The following is a 21,542-nucleotide window of genomic DNA, read 5'->3' on the forward strand; positions in this document are numbered from 1 at the left end:
TGAAAAGAAACAGGACCGATTAATTCACCGTCCAATAGTCTCAATGTCAACTAAATTGCATTAACACCGTCAAAGAACATATATAATCAAAATCGCACATAATCAATGTGGCAATACATTCATGATTAGCTAAACATTACATGCTATGATAAGTATATTTTCCATGTTGAGAAGGCCTTAAACTATCAAATATCGATGTCTGTCTGTAACGTAAAAAATGACTGTTTAATAACTAACTACCTCAGGGACATCCCTATGCCTATCGTTCAGATCATTATCGCGTAGCTTTAAACTCGCAGCCTAGCGGCGGGTTTACTTACATGCGACCATCGGGTCTGAAGCACGGAGTATGCAACTGTTTCGTCTCAGCGTTCTCACAGTTACGCGCCAAATATTTACTAGTAAATGAAGGAATTGCAGTTCCGGTCACGTGATCGGCAAACGTTCCAATCACTGAGGTTCTATACTCTAGTCACATGATAGGGTCTACTAAGGCTTCAAGGAAATTAGCTATGTATACAAACTTTGGGCGAGCAACCCGTGTACAACAAGAAATATAGCATAAACTAACAAGCATTTGCAATGCAATAGGTCTCGCATTAGGAAAGTTTGACCTGTTGGTATTGTAAATGACAAATTTTATATTTATCTGTTGGTTTTGAAAATACCAAAGTTAATAGCTTTGTCATTTACAATGCCAATAGTTTTAACTTTCGCAAATGTGACACCTATAGCATTTGTAATGCAATATGTGTTGTATTTACGTGACTTAGATGTTGAGTGCAGTGTAATTATGTGGCGTGTAATTATGTGGCACTGAGTGGTATTTGGAGTGCATGTTGCATTGAGTGCAGTGTAATTATGTGGCGTGTAATTATGTGGCACTGAGTTGTATTTGGAGTGTATGTTGCATTGAGTGCAGTGTAATTATGTGGTGTGTAATTATGTGGCACTGAGTTGTATTTGGAGTGTATGTTGCATTGAGTGCAGTGTAATTATGTGGTGTGTTTGACAAGGGCAGGACGCCTTGTGACATGAGTCGCTCCAACCGTCAATTCAAGTATATTTTGGAATAAATTAGAGAATTATACAGTTGTCATACTTTTGACCCTGTCAGAAAATGTCAAGAATTAAATGAGCTCAATTGATTCAGGGATCGCAGCTCGTGGTTCATTGTGTTCAGTAAATTTATGGCACAGATGGAAATGCGTAAATTAGTCATTTGGTTGAGAATTGTAACTCAAATATTTTGTAGTATTCTTTGTACGAGGGGATACATGGTCATTGGAAATGATCATCTGGTAGAAACCAAAAATAGGTGCGCATTTGATATATAAGGTGACATGTACCCAGCAGTGTCTGTGGTCTGGTCGTCTTGCAATGGTGGATGCTGGAAAGCCTTGCACCAATGGGCCGGTGATTTCACCCTCACCCCTGCCCAGGCAGTGCCTTGGGAGCTCTGATGAGCCGCCCACTGCCTGACCAAGGCTTGATGACATGTTTTATTTATTTATTTTATTTTATTTTATGCAATTTTCTATAGCGCAAACATTACCCGAAGGTGTTAGAGCGCTTTACAAAAAAACCAGTTGCGATACATAAGGATTTAAGATTACATGAGTGTGAAGGGGCCACAAACCCTACCTCGGCGATGCCGCGTCTTCCCTCGCGGTCCCGGCGCCCGTCCTCCGATCCACGGGCGTCCATAGCAACCAGGACTCTACCCCTCTCCTCTTTGTTGCAGGAACCAGTCACGACGAGCGGGATACCGGAAGGGCTTTCCCGTGACCCCTGAAGTCCCTCCCACAGCCCAGAGGCGGACCCCAGAAAAGCCGGAACAGAGGACAACAGGGCGTTCAAGCAGGAAGACTTTGGCAGGAGACAGCGTGCGTAGAACCCCGGGAGCCGAGCGAAGAAGCGGAAGGAGAAGACGACGTCTGGACGGAGTACTGGTGGAGTCTGGTGGAGGAAGCTGGAGAGCGGCCGCAACTCGCGGACAGAGTTGCGGCGGGCCAAGTGAGTACTGACTCCCCTTGAGTGTAAATAGTAGTGTACAGTAAACCCTCCCTCACCTTTCACCTAGCACTGTGAGATATTGTATATATAGCCCGTTTGTTATCACTGACACTATTGTATATACTACCCCTCACCTGCCCGGCACAGAGTCACCCTTCTCCCTACCCGTGCTGCCTCTTCCCATCTCTTACTCCTCCCCTCCCTACCTCACGTTCGCTCGACTTCCCACACGTCCCCGGTTAAGGTGGATGGCAATATATAGTCCTGAGGACAAGAACTAATGGCCCTTTTTAGGTTTCGCTGGGGGACGAAGCCGTTAGGCTCCGCCTCCAGAGAAATCTATTGAGTACAGTAAGCACTCTGGAACACGCCCCCCCGTCCCATTGGCTAGCTCCATAAATGGAGCCTAGCCATTGGACGAGGGGCCTGTCCGTCAATGCCGGACCAGACACGGGGGCGTTCCCGAGATTCTTTGGCTTTTGCCGACGTCACGCGACGCCGGGAACGCCCCCGAATCTGGTCCGGCCGGGCCGTGCTTGCTGCTGTCCTGCCTTGTGTCCGGCCGGGCCGTGCTTGCTGCTGTCCTGCCTTGTGTCCCTCCTCCCGCCGTCCCCACGTTTCCCGCCTCCCTCCCGACGTCCGTGTCCTTTCCCGCCCCCCTCGTCCTCTCCCGCCCGCCCCCCTCGTCCTATCCCGCCCCCCCCCGTGTCCTCACAAATTGTGGTATCCCGTCCCGCCCGGGGGTTTCTTCAGCCGGCCGGCCAATCCTAGCGCGGCCGGCCGGAAGTGCCCGCCCCCCCGCCGCCCAGGGGAAGAAGGAAGACGGCGGCCCACAAGAAGTATGGCGGCCCACGCGGGGCTCCCGTGGCCTGCCTGGAGGGAGCCCCGGAAGAAGCGGAGGACGTTGCCGGGCAGGTGTTGCCGAGTAGGACAGCTGCAGCCCCGCGCCTCCGCCCACGGTGAGTGCTGTGTTGCTCGGGTGTTCACGCCGCCCTGGGATAGGTTTTTATAGTTATTCATGCTTCCCTGTTTAAGATGCTCATTTGGCTTAGAATTGAGTGCGAAATTTACTGTGTAATCCCCGGGGACGCGTCTCCTACGTGCATCCCTTACTGGAGGGGTCCGAGGCGGGGCTGGCAGCAGGTTCAAACGGGGTACGCCAGCCCTCCTGGTACCTCTTTCCAGCCCTCCAGTGGATATTGTCATTTTCACAGCGCGCGGAAAGAAAATGGCTCGCAGTTTGTTTACCCTGGACTCTAAATAAAGTGCTTATTTAATACGAGGCGGGGCTCGCTCCTTCAGAGAAGCGCAGACTTTCAGGGGTTTGTTATGCAAAAGTCCTCCCTGGCAGCGAAGGTTGGGGCTTCGCTTTGATGGCGCCCCCTGCTGGGTTTGCGAGGGTTGGAGGTATTGTAAGAGTCTGCAGCTCCGAGAGGTCTCGCACATTTCCATTCCTCTTGGCCGAAAACAAATATGCATATGGCTTTAAGCAGCGCTTCGAGCTGGGCCAGGCTTTCTTGGTCGCCCAGAGCTCCCCTGTGGCCTCTTGGCGAGGCCCACGGGTCCCACGCGGACGCGCATTGTCCCGCCTCCTCGCACCTCACTGCCAAGTGCACTCTTTGCCCTTCAGACCACTGTGCATTTAATTTGCCATGCCTTCACATTTTCACCTCGTTAGTCTTTACAGTGTAGCCCCGCTTGGAGGGGGCTTGGCGGGGGTAGTGTTGAGGTGAGCCCCGTGGACCGCTGGGGATTTCCATGCTCGGGGTCTGTACAACGGTCGCGCTTTATAAACCCTAATGTTGCTAAAACACCATTAGGGTGCTTTTTAGATCAGGGCAAGTGGGTATAGTTTTCACAATCCCTGGTTCCTGGGGGATGGGGGCGCATCTGTTGGAAAATGCACCGCACCATCTAATTCTGAGCATAAAATAGATGGTTCGGTATGGGTGACTCCCTCGCCTCCTTAAATTGTAGCTGCTGCATTTGGCCCTTTTTAACTCAAATTCCTTCTTAACGTCAGCTTGCTGTAATCGCTGTCGGTAAACTTGTTTTCTACAGTGCTAGCATGTTGTTTCCAAAGTCCTCGAATTCCACAGTAATGTTCTGCTCTGAACAGCCATCATTAGGCGCACCTGGAATGCAGAGTGTACCACTGCTTCATCCAGGGGTAGAGCGGTTGATGGCTCTGTCGGGTGCCATGTGTGCTTGCATGTACAAAAATCATGAATTTTAGAACTGCGGCTTTATTGGGGGTTGTAAGGGGTTCGTATGCTTCATTATGTGGTGTGAAATGTGCCCCTGCTAAGCTTGCAGCAGGAAGCCAATTACTGGCCCCTGTGCTAATTTCATTGACTGACTGGTGTTTTTTCTTTTCTATTTCCTAATCAACTCAGAAGTTTTGGAAGGCCTGCCAGAGGCGAGTGGGAAGCTAATGCAGCGTTTCTTCTTTAACTTGACTTCCATCCCTAATGAGGAGTTTATCACCTCGGCTGAACTCCGAATCTTCCGCAAACTGGTCGAGGACAGCTCTGAAAGGAACAGCAGTAATCTGCACCGTATTAATATTTATGAGATCCTCAAGCCCCCCGGCCACCGGGACCTGGTCACCAGGCTGCTGGACACGCGGCTGGTGCAGCACAACGCCAGCAGCTGGGAGAGCTTTGACGTCACCCCGGCCGTGCTGCGGTGGATGGTGCACGGGCAGCCCAACCATGGCTTTGTGGTGGTGGAGGTGGGGCACCTACAAAGTGACACGGGCCTGTCCCAAAGACATGTCCGCGTGAGGCGCTCTGCGCACCAGGACGAGCACAGCTGGGCCCAGGTCCGGCCTCTACTAGTAACTTTTGGCCACGATGGGAAGGGCCACCCTCTGCACAAGAGGGAGAAGCGACAGGCCCGCCAACGTCAGCGGAAACGCCTCAAATCGAACTGCAGGAGGCACCCCCTTTATGTGGACTTCAGCGACGTGGGCTGGAATGACTGGATCGTGGCGCCACCTGGCTACCACGCCTTCTACTGCCACAGGGACTGTCCCTTCCCCCTGGCTGACCACCTGAACTCCACCAACCACGCCATTGTGCAGACTTTGGTCAATTCTGTGAATGCCAACATCCCCAAGGCGTGTTGTGTGCCCACTGTGGGTGCCATTAAAGACCAAGAGCTACCAGGTAATGGCGCAGGGCAGTGGGAGCCACCAGTGCACACAGACCGCCAGGAACTGGTGGCGGATGGTACCACATGTGCCCAGGAAGTGGTGGTGGAGGAGGGAGTATTAGTGCTGTAGTTGTTATCTCTTTCAACAAGCACAACTATTTTCCGAGTCGCTCCTGGGAAGAGTCCAGTTAATATTGCAGGCCTTTAGTCCTGAGGGGCCATATTTCCCGGGACAGTCTTCTATCACAGCTTGGCCTCACTACGCTGGCTGATGTGCTTGGAACGTTAAAATGGCATTTGCGAGAGATTAAGCTATTGCCATTGTAAATGACAATGCCATTTATTTATCTGTTTTCAAAACCAACACATAAATATAAAGTTTGTCATTCACAATGCCAATAGCTCAAACTTTTCCAAGGGCGAAACCGTTGCATTGTAAATGCTTGTTTCTCTTATTTCCATACCTCCGAGGAGCCACCGTCCCGCTGCTGAGCCGACCAACACCTCACTGGAACAACCAACCCATCTTACAACCCGGCGTCCTCCCTGTGCGAAGAACCATCAGCTCAACGCCGGAGCCAGGACCAATCAAAGACTCTGTTCTCCCTTTTGCCTCATCCTCGAACTGTGTAATATAATAAAAATCGGCTAAGAGATAGCCCACTACATACGGCCTCCACACCTGTTATTCCGGTCCGCCCCCACCCCACGGTCACAATGAGTTACATAAAAGATACAACCAGGAAAAAAATTTGCAAATGTACAATGTGTAAAGTCACTCAAGGAAGAGATACAAATGGATATTCTCTAGGAATCACATAGGAATGGTAATGAGTACAAAGGTCAACTTAATATACTAGTGGTTAGAGTTATCTCTATATACATATATATACAAATAGTACATTTTCTCAGGATTCCATTTTACTAGCGACTCGGCTTGGACAAGTATATATCACATATTTACAGAGTGAAAAGAGAAATAAAAAAAAGTTACGACCATCCTTTCAGGGTGTTGAAGCAGTTTCATGATATTTTACACAACTGCTCCCTGCTTCTTTATGCTTATCTTTTCCATTAACTTCACTGCTTGGGAGAAAGTGTCTCTCCAAGTGTCACACATTTGGCTGTCGAATGTTACTCATAAGTACACTGTAAACTTTAAAATGTCACGCATTCGGCGTGAACACCTGGCAGCTGCGAGAGAGAATGAGACTGTCCACAGGGAGGTCAGCTCCCGACGAGCAGCGACCAATCCGAAGCAGCACGCTGACAGCCAATCCAAACTCACACTGCGTATGAGCAGCAACCAATGGGAGCCAGCAGTCTGCTGCTAATCGGAAAACACACTGCTTCTAATAAACAGCCAATGCCAGTGAGCACGCTGACAGTCAATACGAGCACGTGCTGCTTATCAGTGGCGGGCTGTTATCCAATCCGAGCCCGCGCTGCTCATGAGCAGCAACCAATGGGAGCCAGCAGTCTGCTGCTAATCGGAAACCACACTGCTTCTAATAAACAGCCAATGCCAGTGAGCACGTTAACAGTCAATATAAGCCCGCGCTGCTTATCAGGGGCGGGCTGTTATCCAATCCGAGCCCGCGCTGCTTATCAGGGGCAGGCTGTTAGCCAATCCGAGCCCGCGCTGCTTATCTGTGGCAGGCTGTTAGCCAATCCGAGCCCGCGCTGCTTATCTGTGGCAGGTTGTTAGCCAATCCGAGCCCGCAGGGTGGAGTAACGCGGCCCTGTAGGGAGAACCCGGAAGAGACAATCGGTGGGAGCCTCGACCCCGTGGCTGGTAGGTATCACAGCGGGTTAGTACAGGCGCCCCCGGGGGGGGAGGCTCTCAATGATCCTGGGCAGATCATGACAATCCCCCCACGTGCCTACGAGACATCAGACCTTTGTAATGGAACCGGGGCTCCTGTAAAGCGCCCAGAATACTGGGCCCAGCTCGTGGCGTATTAAAGAGCAAACAACAGGAACAAGAGCGCCACCTGCAGGCGCTGAGCGTAATGCATGAGTATGAACCCCCTCTGGATGCATGGCTGGATGGATGACTGATGGCTGGATGCATGGGTGATGGCTGGATGCATGGGTGAAGGTGGATGCATGTGGGTGATGGTGGATGCATGGGTGAAGGTGGATGCATGTGGGTGATGGCTGGATGCATGGGTGAAGGTGGATGCATGTGGGTGATGGCTGGATGCATGGGTGAAGGTGGATGCATGGGTGAAGGTGGATGCATGGGTGATGGTGGATGCATGGGTGAAGGTGGATGCATGTGGGTGATGGCTGGATGCATGGGTGAAGGTGGATGCATGGGTGATGGTGGATGCATGGGTGAAGGTGGATGCATGTGGGTGATGGCTGGATGCATGGGTGAAGGTGGATGCATGGGTGATGGCTGGATGCATGGGTGAAGGTGGATGCATGGGTGATGGTGGATGCATGGGTGAAGGTGGATGCATGTGGGTGATGGCTGGATGCATGGGTGAAGGTGGATGCATGGGTGATGGCTGGATGCATGGGTGAAGGTGGATGCATGGGTGATGGTGGATGCATGGGTGAAGGTGGATGCATGTGGGTGATGGCTGGATGCATGGGTGAAGGTGGATGCATGGGTGATGGTGGATGCATGGGTGAAGGTGGATGCATGTGGGTGATGGTGGATGCATGGGTGAAGGTGGATGCATGGGTGAAGGTGGATGCATGGGTGATGGCTGGATGCATGGGTGAAGGTGGATGCATGGGTGATGGTGGATGCATGGGTGAAGGTGGATGCATGGGTGATGGCTGGATGCATGGGTGAAGGTGGATGCATGGGTGATGGCTGGATGCATGGGTGAAGGTGGATGCATGGGTGATGGGTGGATGCATGGGTGAAGGTGGATGCATGGGTGAAGGTGGATGCATGTGGGTGATGGGTGGATGCATGTGGGTGATGGGTGGATGCATGGGTGAAGGTGGATGCATGACTGAAGGTGGATGCATGGGTGATGGCTGGATGCATGGGTGATGGGTGGACGGGCTAAAATGGTGGATGTAAGGCTGGGTGAGTGAAAGCGGAAAGGGATGGCTGAGCGAAAGGGTGAGTGGACGGAAGAGTGAAAGGATGAATGGCTGAGTGAAAGGATGAATGGCTGAGTGAAAGGATGAATGGCTGAGTGAAAGGATGAATGGAAGAGTGAAAGGGTGGATGGACAAAGGAGTGAAAGGAGGGGTGTACAGGTGAATGAGGGAAAGAATGGATGGACAAGAGAAAGGATGGCTGGAGGGATAGATGGATGAATGAAAGTGTAAATGGATGGATGAGTGGATGAATGGTCCGCTCGCAGCCATCATCAGTAACCAGAGACTACACATCATCTCCTACACCGACAAAGCCCAGCTGATTCTCTCCCTCGCCAACGAACCAACAGCTGGATGAAGGCTGTCGCCGCCTGGATGTAGAACATCGGCCTCAAGCTCAACTCCGAGAAGACCGAAGTCCTCATCATGGTCTCCAGCCCCTCCATCTGGGACGATTCCTGTTGGCTCTCAGCAGCACTTGGAACCTGCCCCACACCCTCAACAACAGACAACGTGCAGAACCTCTGCATCACCCAGGACTCCTCGCTCACTATAAGCCACCAGATCTATGCCTTCTCATCATCCTGCTTTCACACATTACCCCAACTCCGAGAGATCTTCAAGTAGATCCCCCACCACATCGAGAAAGACGGTCACCTAACCACTTGTCAGCAACAGAATTGGTTGGAGAAGGTTAAGATTTTTGCTCCCTTCATTTTGAATAAGTGGATATTGAAGATATATACTTTTTTGGGAATTTATTAAAGTAATTGAGAACACTATTGAGAACACTACAAAGAGGAAGACAGTAATTTGTAGCATTATTTGGATATTAATGCCATGACTGGCACAGTTCTGAATTTGTAAAAATAAAAATACTGATTTATGATTACTGACGGATGTGAGACATGACATAATAACATGGTGAATGCCCCATATTTTGGGTTTTGTCAACTTGACATCTAATAGAATACTTTTATTTTGCACAGATACACCCTATGAGGATTGTGTTCACCTAATATCCAGGCTGGACGTACACGCGGAATTAAGGTAGGATGAACACCATAGCAGCGATTTGGTTTGCTTGGCATTATGGTTTAATATTGACAATATATGGCATATATTTGACTGCTGGATTGAACGCACAAGCTGTATTACTGGAAAGATAGGTATTCGATGGGTTCACCTGGGTAAAGCTCCACGTCATTCTCATGGAACTTACGGTGATGCACGTCATGCGATAGATTGCTGTTTATTTGGAAGTGTACCACATCTTGTAAGACTCCACCTTAAATGTTCACAAGTTTATAAGCACCGCTGTATGCAAGAATATGACTTAAAATTGGGGGTACCATTGGGGGCACCCAAAACAAGGAGTGAATATATTGATATGCAAATGAGCATTGGGTTTTCACAGATTACCGCCAACTAGCTCATTACAAAATGAGCACTAGAACACGTGTGATGTAATGTGTTTTAAGTTACACACCGCAACCAGTATTAAATTTTCTATTATATTTTTAACCCAGAGGAAGTCATGGGGTACACCCCTTCATGATGAAATGCGCGTTGGCTCTAAGGCTAAAAAGAAGAGACTAGTGAGAACAGCGTGGGAAAGTGGGTGAGCGCCAACAAACCCCCCAACAGAGTTCACCCCCATCATGCATTACGCACTCCTCCTGTCCGATAACAAGCATTTGCAATGCAATAGGTCCCGCATTTACGCGAGTTTGAGCTACTGGCATTGTAAATGACAATGCCTTTTATTTATGTGTTGTTTTTTAAACAGATAAATAAAAGGCATTGTCATTTACAATGTCAATAGCTTAAACTCTCGCAAATGTGAGACCGTTTGCATTGCAAATGCCAGCGCCCATGCTATAAAAACCAGAAACACAGCTGACCTGCAGCACCCTGGAACCGCAGCACACAGAAACACAGCTGACCCGCAGCACCCTGGAACACAGCTGACCCGCAGCTCCCTGGAACACAGCTGACCCGCAACACACACAAACACAGCTGACCCGCAGCACCCTGGAACACAGCTGACCCGCAGCTCCCTGGAACACAGCTGACCCGCAGCACACTGAAACACAGCTGACCTGCAGCACCCTGGAACCGCAGCTGACCCGCAGCACCCAGAAACACAGCTGACCCGCAGCACGCTGAAACACAGCTGACCCGCAGCACGCTGAAACACAGCTGACCCGCAACACACACAAACACAGCTGACCCGCAGCACCCTGGAACACAGCTGACCCGCAGCTCCCTGGAACACAGCTGACCTGCAGCACCCTGGAACCGCAGCACACAGAAACACAGCTGACCCGCAGCACCCAGAAACACAGCTGACCCGCAGCACCCTGGAACACAGCTGACCCGCAGCACCCTGGAACACAGCTGACCCGCAGCACACACAGAGCAGACCCCCAGCACCCTGAAATAGAGCAGACTCGCAGCACCAAGAAGCACAGCAGACCTACAGCACCCTGAAACAACACTGCCCGCAGCACGCAGAAACACAGCTTACCTGCAGTACCCTGAAACACAGCAGACCCGCAGCACCCTGAAACACAGCAGACTTGCAGCAGCAGCACGCTGAAACACAGCAGACCCGCAGACCCATGAAACACAGCACGCTGAAACACAGGACACCCGCAGCATTGTGAAACGCAGCAGACGGGCAGCATTGTGAAACACAGCAGACTCGCAGCATCGTGAAACGCAGCAGCCCTGCAGCATCATGAGGCAGAAGGCTGTCAGTCCTCAGGGTGCGGTGGCAGAATGTCAGTTCACAGGGTCAGGGGTGAGGTAGCAGGCTGTCTATCCTCAGCGCGAGGTGTGAGGCAGCACCCTTTGTGCGTCAGAAAGCTGTCAGTCCCCAGGGTGAGGTGTGAGGCAGCAGACTGTTAGTCCTTAGGGTGAGGTATGAGGCAGCAGACTGTCAGTCCTTAGGTATGAGGCAGCAGACTCAGTTCCCAGTGTGAGGTAGCAGGCTGTATGTTCTCGGGTTGAATGGTGGTCAGCAGGCTGTCCGCTACCAGGGAAGGTGTGAGGCAGCAGGTTTTCGGGGTAAGGTGGTAGCCACTGAAGGACTGGGTTCTGTAAGACCCAGCGGTGCCAGGGCACAACACCTGAAACCTTCGTGGGTAACCTGCTCCGGCGTACAAGTCACAGAGACACGGGACACTTCCTTCGGCGTCAACGATTCAAGGTTTATTTGCTGCAGGGAACACAGAGATCACGACAAGTACACAGCGTGCAACTTGGGGAGACTGCTTCAAATTGGTTCTGTAGATCGCTCCTTTTATACAGTTTTTACCCATAAGACAACATTGAACACAAAAGTTTACAACCCGGTTCCCACAATTATCCCCCAGAGGGGTCGCTTTGGTCACTTTGAAACACATGAGGTCCGAAACATAAGTGCGGAAACATTTGGCGATTCCCAACTGTAAAAAACCCATCTTCCCACCATTAGCAAATTCCAATCAGCAGTAAAACAGATCGAAATTGGTACAAGGACAGGTGTAGAGGAAGACGGAGACAGTGGGGAGATCGGAAAGGGTGTAAAAGGGGAGGTAACGGGAAACACGAGATGCAGGCATCAAAGGGACGTGCCTAATGAGATGCACGGCTGAGACAATAAGCCCATGCGGCAAGATGAGCCTCAAGCGGCGTCATCTGCCTTACAGTAACATCCCCCTCGTCATAAAGACACTCACAAAGAACATGTGGCTTCCGCAAATATCTTGGGAGTCCCAGGGTCGCGAAGCGGACAACGTCCGTTCGCTGGCTACTTGAGGGCAAGAGACAAAATGGATGCTGTATCTAAGATGGAACCCGTGGGTACAGATGAAAAATCCACATAACAAACGAACGGTTTAAGTTAGCACAGCGAAACTGCGCACACTTACTAAACTCGTCATTTGCGGTTCATAGATACCAGACTCGACCATATTCGTGCGAGTCGAAAGCACCACTTACAATTGTCACGGAACCTCAGACGCTCCTTTTGCCCTCATGTAGGCAAGCACTAGTCGGAGTCATATTCGATATTCATCAGACCATCGAGATGTTGCTGTAGCATAGCTCTGTCCAATCGAGTCCCCTTGGTAACAGATGGTTGTCTCATACACGTTGTAGCACAGAGGCCACATAAGGCAGGACCACACTGCACACAAAGGCAACACGTGAACAGGAACACTACCACAACTCCGATGATCATCAGAATTTTCCAACCCCAAGTCGACATCAGGCCCCAAAACCATCCTAGCAGCGTCCAATCCCCTACATCCACGTGTATGGATTCGGAGATCTTATGCAACCTCGAGATGGCTTGATAGACAGTTGGAGCATTATCTGGAATAAAAATGCAGCAGCTCGAATGGATCACCTTACATACCCCACCGCGATCTGCTAAGATGACATCTAAAACCATACGGTTTTGTAACGTCATAAGTCTCTCCGCCTGAAGTTCTGTGGTGATGTTACCAAGGGCACTGGCAGTAATATTAGCTGTCGATTCTACCACTCGAGTCAACTGTCTCAGGTTCCTACTGTTAACCATAGGTCCCCAAAACGGGAGGAAACCCTTGAAAAAGTCTCCTGCCTCTTGACCGGCAGTATCCTCTTCGCTAATTACGCCTCTCACAACTCTAGTCTTGTGATAATCGGCGTCTACAGTGAACGTCGGAGGCAACAGATTTGCAATGAAGCAGGAGCCCATGAAGTCAGCGGGCAACCATGCATATGCACGATCATAACAGATAAAGTATGTACCCTTGGCAGCCAGAAACACAGGGGACGAGAACATTGGCAGAATGTAATTTTCGGTGCAAGCACTTGCTCCAAGTCGGGCTTGCGATCTTCGACCACGACCCATAAGACAAAAATTACCAGTGTGGGGTACGACCCATATTGGAGGCGAGCTTTTAAGCTGCTTTTCGCTAGTGAACACACTATATTCACCTCTACTTAGGACTCTATAAGCTTGTACCTCTTCTTCGGGAATAAGCGAAGGATCATAGATATCGCTATCTAAATCCTCTATTGCTATTGACAAAGGTTTCTGATACGAGGTAGGCCCAGAGTAGGGAGAACGTGGTTCTCGAATGGGGTGGAAACCCAGTGCGCTTCGAAACATTGTTTGAAATGCTCGAGCTGACCCTTGGGAACTATACGGTAACACCAGATATGGAATTCCCTTATCCGTAGTATGTGGCATCAACCCACACACCCAACAATTAGTAGTGTTAACCACCAACTGATGCTGATGAAGGAGCTGAATAAAGGAATTGTTGCGAAATTCTACACGTCTAGCCTGCTCGTGTTCCGGTAACATGTGAAAGGAATGAGGAGAAGCAGTAGAGGTGAGATTAGGGTAGGGAGTAGGAGTAGGTGTAGCAGGTAAGAAGTAAGACATCGTGTAATACACCCCACCAGCCAATAATGCAGAAGCAGTCAAAAACAATACAAACAGTTGAAATATGAAACATTTGGTACGACTGAGTTGCTGCAGCTTGAACCTGTGCGCCTTAGCTCCCTCCAAATCATTCAGCTTCGAGAATGCCATTCCCTACGACCGTCCGCAACGTTTCTTGACGCACTTCGTTCTGTGTAGCAATAGTCAATCCCTAGGAGTTCCTAGGAACCGACGGCCTTTAACCTAGCGTCAAGACCTACTATCCAGAAGGAAGTACGCGCGCGGCCCTACGGCCTTCAATACACAATATGTATATACAAGCACAAAGTCTCTCGGCTGTGGAAGTAAAAAGATACAAGGAAAAAGCTCAATATATATACAAAAATTTCAGTGATACGAATGTTCAAGCTGATCACGGGAAACGGGGATAATGCAGTTTTCAAAGTTATCAAAGCAAAATATTTTATTTGTCCTTAGTGCGGGATCGCAAAGAATATCGGTGTTTCCCGGGACGTGTCTGCTCGTCGAACAAAGGATCCGTTGAAGAGACAGCGTCCTGCTGATCAGTCGATTGTTCTGGTCTTGAGTCTTTTGCTGACAATTGTTCAACAGTGTCTTTCTGCTGCGCTGAGGATTCTCCAACAAGCTGCGCGTCGCTGAAAGGTACAAACGCCGGCAATGTTTCTGTTTCTGTAGACGCAATGCCTCTCCTTACCCACGGGTCTGCCGGCAAAGGAATGGGGACTCGTTTAGTATGGGTGGCATGCACCCAATTTTTACGCCCCTCAAGACGAACGGCAGTCCTCGTGGCCAGGAGCACTTGGTAAGGTCCGGTGAACCTCGGGTCCAGATTATTCTTGCGTGAAAAGTTGCGTGTCACCACCCAGTCTCCAGGCTGGAGCTGGTGGCCTGGACCCTCCGTCTGCGTCGGCAATGCGTCGTAAACCTGTTGGTGAATTAACCTCAGTTTAGCAGTCAAGTCATGTAAATAGTCAATCAACATTGGATACTCAAGATCAGAAAACATTCCTGGCCTAGGAACCCCCCACACATTCGCAGGACGGCCGAACACTATTTCGTAGGGACTAAGCCCTACTCGGGAGTGTACAGTCGCCCTAGTTGACAGTAATGCTAAGGGCAAAGCGTCAGGCCACGAAAGACCAGTCGTAGCCTGAATCTTCGCTAGCTTTAGTTTAAGGGTGCCGTTGTACCCTTCAACCAATCCAGCTGACTGGGGATGATTGGCGCTGTGGAATTTTTGATTTATTCCGAGGCCCTTACACACACTCTTCATCACACTTCCAACAAACTCACTTCCGTTATCTGACCACACGACTCTAGGCATTCCATACCGAGGAAAATATTCCTTCAGTAAGATTTTCGCAGTAGACAAAGCAGTATTGTCTTTGAGAGGATAGGCCTCAATCCATCGGGAGAATGCACAAACCACAACTAAAACGTATTTCAGGTTATTGCATCGCTCCATATGGATGAAGTCCAATTGAATCACCTCAAAGGGATACGAAGGGGGAGCAAAACTGCCGGGAGGAGTTGGGGTTCCTTTGCCAGGATTATACATCATACACACCATACAATTCTTCACCAATCGTTCAGCACATTTCGTAATTCCATCATTCTTCCACACAGGCGACAATAATTTACAAATGCCTTTCACGCTAATATGCGCTAACCCATGTGCCATTGTCACAACGGGCAGCACATACGCATCCGGCAACAACCATCTTTTCTGATCCGACAAATCAATCCAACAACCACTCGCATCCAACTTTCCCGTACTTTCTTTCCACTTCGCCTTTTCAGTCTCGGTGGCCTCATTCTGAATTTCTTTCACACTTTCGATGGTGTCTTCACACATACTCGATTCCGTAGGCCACCTAACCGAACTCGTCACATACATTCGAGTACTAAGGTTCCGGGCAGTCTCCTTAGCAATCTCATCCGCAAACGCGTTACCACGACCAACATCATCCGTCACCTTACGATGCGCACTGCATTTAACAATCGCAACTTGCGTAGGCAAAGTCAATGCATCCAAAAGATCATTCACAAGCTGGCCATGCTGTATCTTCGTACCGTGCGACGTCAAGAAACCTCTCTCTCGCCACAATCGTCCAAAACTATGCGCTACACCAAAAGCGTATTGGCTGTCGGTGTACACATTCACACGTTTACCTTTTGCTAACACACATGCTCTAGTAAGAGCAATCAGCTCCGCAGCTTGAGCAGAATTCTGATTCAATCTTGCAGTCTCAACAACAGTATTCAATGTTACAACTGCATAAGCAGTAGTCACATCACCATTCGACAACTTAAAACATGACCCATCCACATACAGAGTGCCATCCGGATCTTCCAATGGGGTGTTTTTAAGGTCCACTCGACCTTTTGTTTCCTCTTCAGTCCTCAAGTAGCAGTCATGTTCTGCTACTTCATCTGACTCTGCACTAATTGGTAACAAAGTTGCCGGATTTAAGACATTACAACGTTTTATCTGAATATGGCTTGCCAATAACGTCAACTCGTACCCAGACAACCTCGCACTCGTCAAGTGCTGAGTTTTCGTACGATTTAAAAGAGTATCGACTGCATGCGGAACCATCACCGTAAGCATATTATCCATGACCAATCCTGCTGATTGTCGGATGGAGACCGCAGCTGCCGCTGTTGCTCGTAAACAACTCGGCAATGCTCTAGCTACTGGGTCCAAGGTCGAGGAAAAATATGCACATGGACGCTGCTTACCACCAAAAGGTTGCGTTAAGACACTCAAAGCACAACCTTCCTTCTCGTGAACATATAGCGTAAACGGCTTGCTATAGTCAGGAGTACCTAACACAGGAGCCGAACACAATGAATCACGTAGTTCAGAAAAACTTTTCTGACATTCTTCCGTCCATGGTAAAGGAGTTGGAACATCCTTGCACGTAAGAGCCACCAATGGTTTCGCTAGCAATGAAAAATTAGGAATCCATTGCCTGCAGTATGACGTGATACCTAGAAAGGCACGTACATCTCTTTGGGTTGTTGGCACAGCCATTCGCGCAATCGCTGCAATTCTCTCTGGGGTCAACCTCCTTCCCTCCTTTGACAATAAGTGACCTAGATAGGTTACTTCTTGACAACAATATTGGAGTTTAGTAGGTGACACCTTGTGATTCAACTCACAGAGATGTTGCAACAACGACACTGTAGCAATTTTGCAAATGTCCTGAGTATCGGCAGCCACCAATAAGTCATCGACGTATTGGATCAAAGCCGCACCAACCGGCAACCGAAATGCATCCAGTTGACCCTTCAAGGCTTGACTGTAAATCGATGGACTTTCACAGTAGCCCTGAGGAGCGCGTTTAAACCGGAAGCTACGTCCACCGAGAGAGAAACCGAAAAGGTCCCTGCTCTCTTCGGCAATCGGGATGCTGAAAAACGCGTTTTTCAAATCAATCACCGAAAACCATGACGCAGTGGCTGGAATCAGAGTCAGTAGCGCCGTGATGTCAGGCACAACAGGGAATTGAGGAACCACAATTTTATTCACCTCCCGTAAATCGATAACAAAACGATAAACAGGCGGTTTTGTAGGATCCGTACGTTTAAGAATAGGCAGTACAGGGCTATTGCACACGTTTCCCCGAGTCTCTTCAATCACATCTTTCTCGATCAAATCATAAATGATCGCTAACAATGCACGTTCACCATCAAGAGAGATACGATATTGGGGAATACGTGGCAATCGCACATTAGATTTCAACTGAACAACATAAGGGGAGATATCAAGTAGGCCCACGTCATTTGGACCCGTCGCCCACAAAGACGCAGGAAGAGAACTCAATTCCGGTGGAAGCTTATCAAGAGACAAGTACATAGGAGAGACAACCCTCTCTCCTAACGTAAGCTTTACACCCGCAGGAGAGCAGTACAAAGTTGCGTACAAACGTTTAAGCAAATCCAGGCCCAAGAGATTCTCGCCACAACCCGTGGTTAAAATCAACGGAGCTTCTAGCTCACGTGGCCCAATTTGAAGGGGCAAAGGGCGTGAAACTGGATTGCTAACGGGGGCGCCAGAGAATCCAACGGAAACATTTGTTAAGCCAGACAAAGGTGCGCCAGGGAGTTTCGAATGCATGATAGAACTTTTCGCTGCACCAGTGTCCAACAGAAAAGGCTCAACGACGCCCGATGTAGCAACTGCGACGTAAGGCCCTCTCTGATCAACCGGAACTGATACCACTCCCTCTCCTTGCCTTTGGCTGTCCTAGTAATTACTGTCGTCAGTTCCCTGATCGACGTAATAATCGTCTACATTGTACTGCGCAGATCGTCCTTGCGATGATCCACGTTGATCAAAACAGTTATTAGAATTAGATGAGTTATCTGAGCGATCATTCTGAGCACCACGACCTCTACCACGTGACGCCTGTTGTGAACCACCACGACCTCCTTTAGACGAATTACCACTATTACGTTCGTTTAAAACAGGGCAGTTAAATTTAATGTGTCCCTCCTGTCTACAATAAGCACATTGATTGTACCCTAACGATGATCTTTGGGAGGAGGAATCATTACGCGGCTGTGACCGATTCGATTGCGACTGCGATCGATTTAGTTGGGAATTGTTCTGATTTGGCCGCGGAGGATACGCTTGTTGCAACAACACTTTAGTTTTCAGCTCTTTCGTCTTTTTGTCAGCACGGTCATTCTCTTCTTTCTCTCTATTTTCATAATATTGTGCCGTAGCCAATATCTGAGCTGAGGTAGAAACGGCCCATGCACTCTCCGAATTTCTCAATTTATTGCTCAAGTCGGGCAATAAATTTGAAACGAATTTATCCACAAACAACCTTTGTCCACCCTCAGTACCCATATCCTGACCACTATGGTCAATGAATGCTTCCTCAAACCTCGTAAAGAAGTCGGAAACACTCTCATCTTTCTTTTGCTTACAAGCTGACAATTTGTCCCAGTTTACCCTCATAGCCGGCATAAGAGTCTTCATTAACGTTATTATTCGTTGGGGAAGGGCAGCAATCAACTGGTCGGGTTTAGTAGCAGCCACTTGTCCAGCATCTGCCGCTAAAATGGCAGCCCAATCACCACCTAATTCATTTGCGTGATCTTGCTGGCGAATCTTAGCCCATACCGGTTGCGGTACGACATTGCCGAACAACATGTCGATATCGGCAAGATTCATTACCGTAGCATCTACAAGCTGCGATAATTCCTTGTAATACCCAGTAGGATTTTTGCGTGGATCAGGCAAAGATTGCTTCACCTGTAGCACTTCCGAACGTTTCCATGGGAGATGTATCCACACTTTCTGGAAATGCGCCACTACCGGAGGATTAGCATTAGCATCAGCTGGTATCCAAACCGGCGGAACTTCGCGCATAGGATATTGGCCAGACTCGTCTGGTTGGTGTTCAATATCCTCAACAAACAATGCATGAGGGATTGGAGCGGGACGAAAAGATAGTAACCGCTCGATAGCACGTCGGACATTGGTATCTACTATCAGTCCAGTTGCGAACTGAAGCCGAAGCTCAGACAGGGCGGTCAGCACCTCGTCAGGCGCATCGGCCGCTATCTGATCATGAAGGAACTTGCACATTTCATCAAACACGTATCTCTGGGTTGGTATGTTAAATTGACAAAACGTTTCGAGGACAACACGTGGTGGATTTCTCTGTGGATTTACCATCCAACCCATCGCCATATTATATAGCGCAACGCGTTCTCTATTTCCAGGAAGCTGACTTCGTCTCTGGGGACCATCGGAACCAGCGGACCCATAAACAGGTCCGAGCGACTGAAAGAAGCTAGCCGCAAGAGGAGAATTGCGACTACGGGTAGAGGGAGAAGAATAAGACACAGGGCTAACAAGAGAAGGAGTAGAAACAGTAGCGACAGCAGGGGTTAACAAAACAGGAGCAGTAGCGGGAGCAGGAGTATGAGGAAGCGGAGGAGCAGTAGGAATAAAAACAGACAAAGGAGCAGGAACAGTCGGAAGAACGGGTGCAGGTTGAGGAACAGGTGGAGGAGGAATAGGTGGAAGAACAGGTACGGCAGGGACCACAGGAGCTGCGGTACCCTGTACGTACGGAGGTGGCGACTTCATAAGATAAGACATTAAAGGATCCTCAACTGCCTCTTCCTTCTTATCCGACTCCGTAGGCAAAGCAGGATAACATTTATCTATGGTCATACGCTGTAGTCTCTCAAACACTTCCTTATCCTTAACCTCCTTATCACGCTGGAATTGCTCAGCTTTCTTCACTATAGTAGCAACATTATCTCGCTGATTACGTTTAGTCTGTCTGATTTCTTTCTGTCGGGCTTCTTTGCGCCACAACCGAAAGGCATCAAACATGGCCGGCCTTGATTTTCGTTCGAACAACTTCATTTCTAGATTATCTAAGATTGACGCCTCGAAGCTACCATGAGGTGGCCAACGAAGGTCGCCGTCCTTCTTTGTATATTTAATCCAATAATCGTTAAAGGTAATCGGGCCTAGCCCATGTTTGCTATATAGGTCATAAGTAGGAGTTCCAACCGGAGGTATCGGACACGAGTCCTCCAGTCGGGAATCCGCACCACAAGGTCTGAAACAACTAAACAAAGTACTGCGACCAGGCATCTTGCACACTAGCCGAGTTTCACAAACTTCAAGTGTTACGGGATTTACCAAGTCCCAGCAAAGAACAAAAACCCTCGGTCTTTGGCGGCTGCAGTCGTCAAACAACACAACAAAGTACGCTAGCAAAGTGTCACCGACAAAAACACTCACACAGCGTGTACAACAAAAACACTCGCTAAAGTGTCAACAACCAAGAGCTATGGGAGCGACCCACAAATACTTAACTCAAAAATCGATGGCGTCACCAGGAAGGCCCGTCAATCGTCTCGCTATACCAAGGTCTACGCCAGGCGCCAAAACAGGTCTACAGTCAGGGCAGCAGTCCGTCGCAGCCGTCCGGAGGCGGGAATCTTCGCGGGAAAAGTCTTCGGGCCACTTATTTCGACAACAGGATCGATGAAGCGGAGTGCACCTTCCCTCGGAGATTTCACACGAAGTTCCTCACGATCGTCGGGCTTGGACCGGTACCACTGATGCAGCCCCACGTTGGGCGCCAACTGAAGGACTGGGTTCTGTAAGACCCAGCGGTGCCAGGGCACAACACCTGAAACCTTCGTGGGTAACCTGCTCCGGCGTACAAGTCACAGAGACACGGGACACTTCCTTCGGCGTCAACGATTCAAGGTTTATTTGCTGCAGGGAACACAGAGATCACGACAAGTACACAGCGTGCAACTTGGGGAGACTGCTTCAAATTGGTTCTGTAGATCGCTCCTTTTATACAGTTTTTACCCATAAGACAACATTGAACACAAAAGTTTACAACCCGGTTCCCACAATTATCCCCCAGAGGGGTCGCTTTGGTCACTTTGAAACACATGAGGTCCGAAACATAAGTGCGGAAACATTTGGCGATTTCCAACTGTAAAAAACCCATCTTCCCACCATTAGCAAATTCCAATCAGCAGTAAAACAGATCGAAATTGGTACAAGGACAGGTGTAGAGGAAGACGGAGACAGTGGGGAGATCGGAAAGGGTGTAAAAGGGGAGGTAACGGGAAACACGAGATGCAGGCATCAAAGGGACGTGCCTAATGAGATGCACGGCTGAGACAATAAGCCCATGCGGCAAGATGAGCCTCAAGCGGCGTCATCTGCCTTACAGTAACATCCCCCTCGTCATAAAGACACTCACAAAGAACATGTGGCTTCCGCAAATATCTTGGGAGTCCCAGGGTCGCGAAGCGGACAACGTCCGTTCGCTGGCTACTTGAGGGCAAGAGA

At 49.3% G+C, this 21,542-nt stretch overlaps 2 pseudogenes across 1 annotated transcript in view; both read left to right on the plus strand.

The window, feature by feature from the left end:
• The first annotated feature begins 4,226 nt into the window (after window positions 1-4,226).
• LOC147706670 (bone morphogenetic protein 2 pseudogene) lies at window positions 4,227-5,302 on the plus strand (annotated as a pseudogene).
• Window positions 5,303-6,919: 1,617 nt separating this feature from the next.
• The window catches only part of LOC147706671 (uncharacterized), a 33,091-nt pseudogene continuing 18,468 nt past the window's right edge, over window positions 6,920-21,542 (plus strand). The window contains exons 1-2 of the transcript XR_015296586.1: window positions 6,920-6,967; window positions 9,231-9,291. The product of XR_015296586.1 is annotated as an uncharacterized LOC147706671 (transcript). The remainder of the gene's footprint in view (window positions 6,968-9,230; window positions 9,292-21,542) is intronic.

The sequence above is a fragment of the Lissotriton vulgaris genome, chromosome 6 (genome assembly GCF_964263255.1).
Source record: "Lissotriton vulgaris chromosome 6, aLisVul1.2, whole genome shotgun sequence".
NCBI classification, from domain to species: domain Eukaryota; kingdom Metazoa; phylum Chordata; class Amphibia; order Caudata; family Salamandridae; genus Lissotriton; species Lissotriton vulgaris.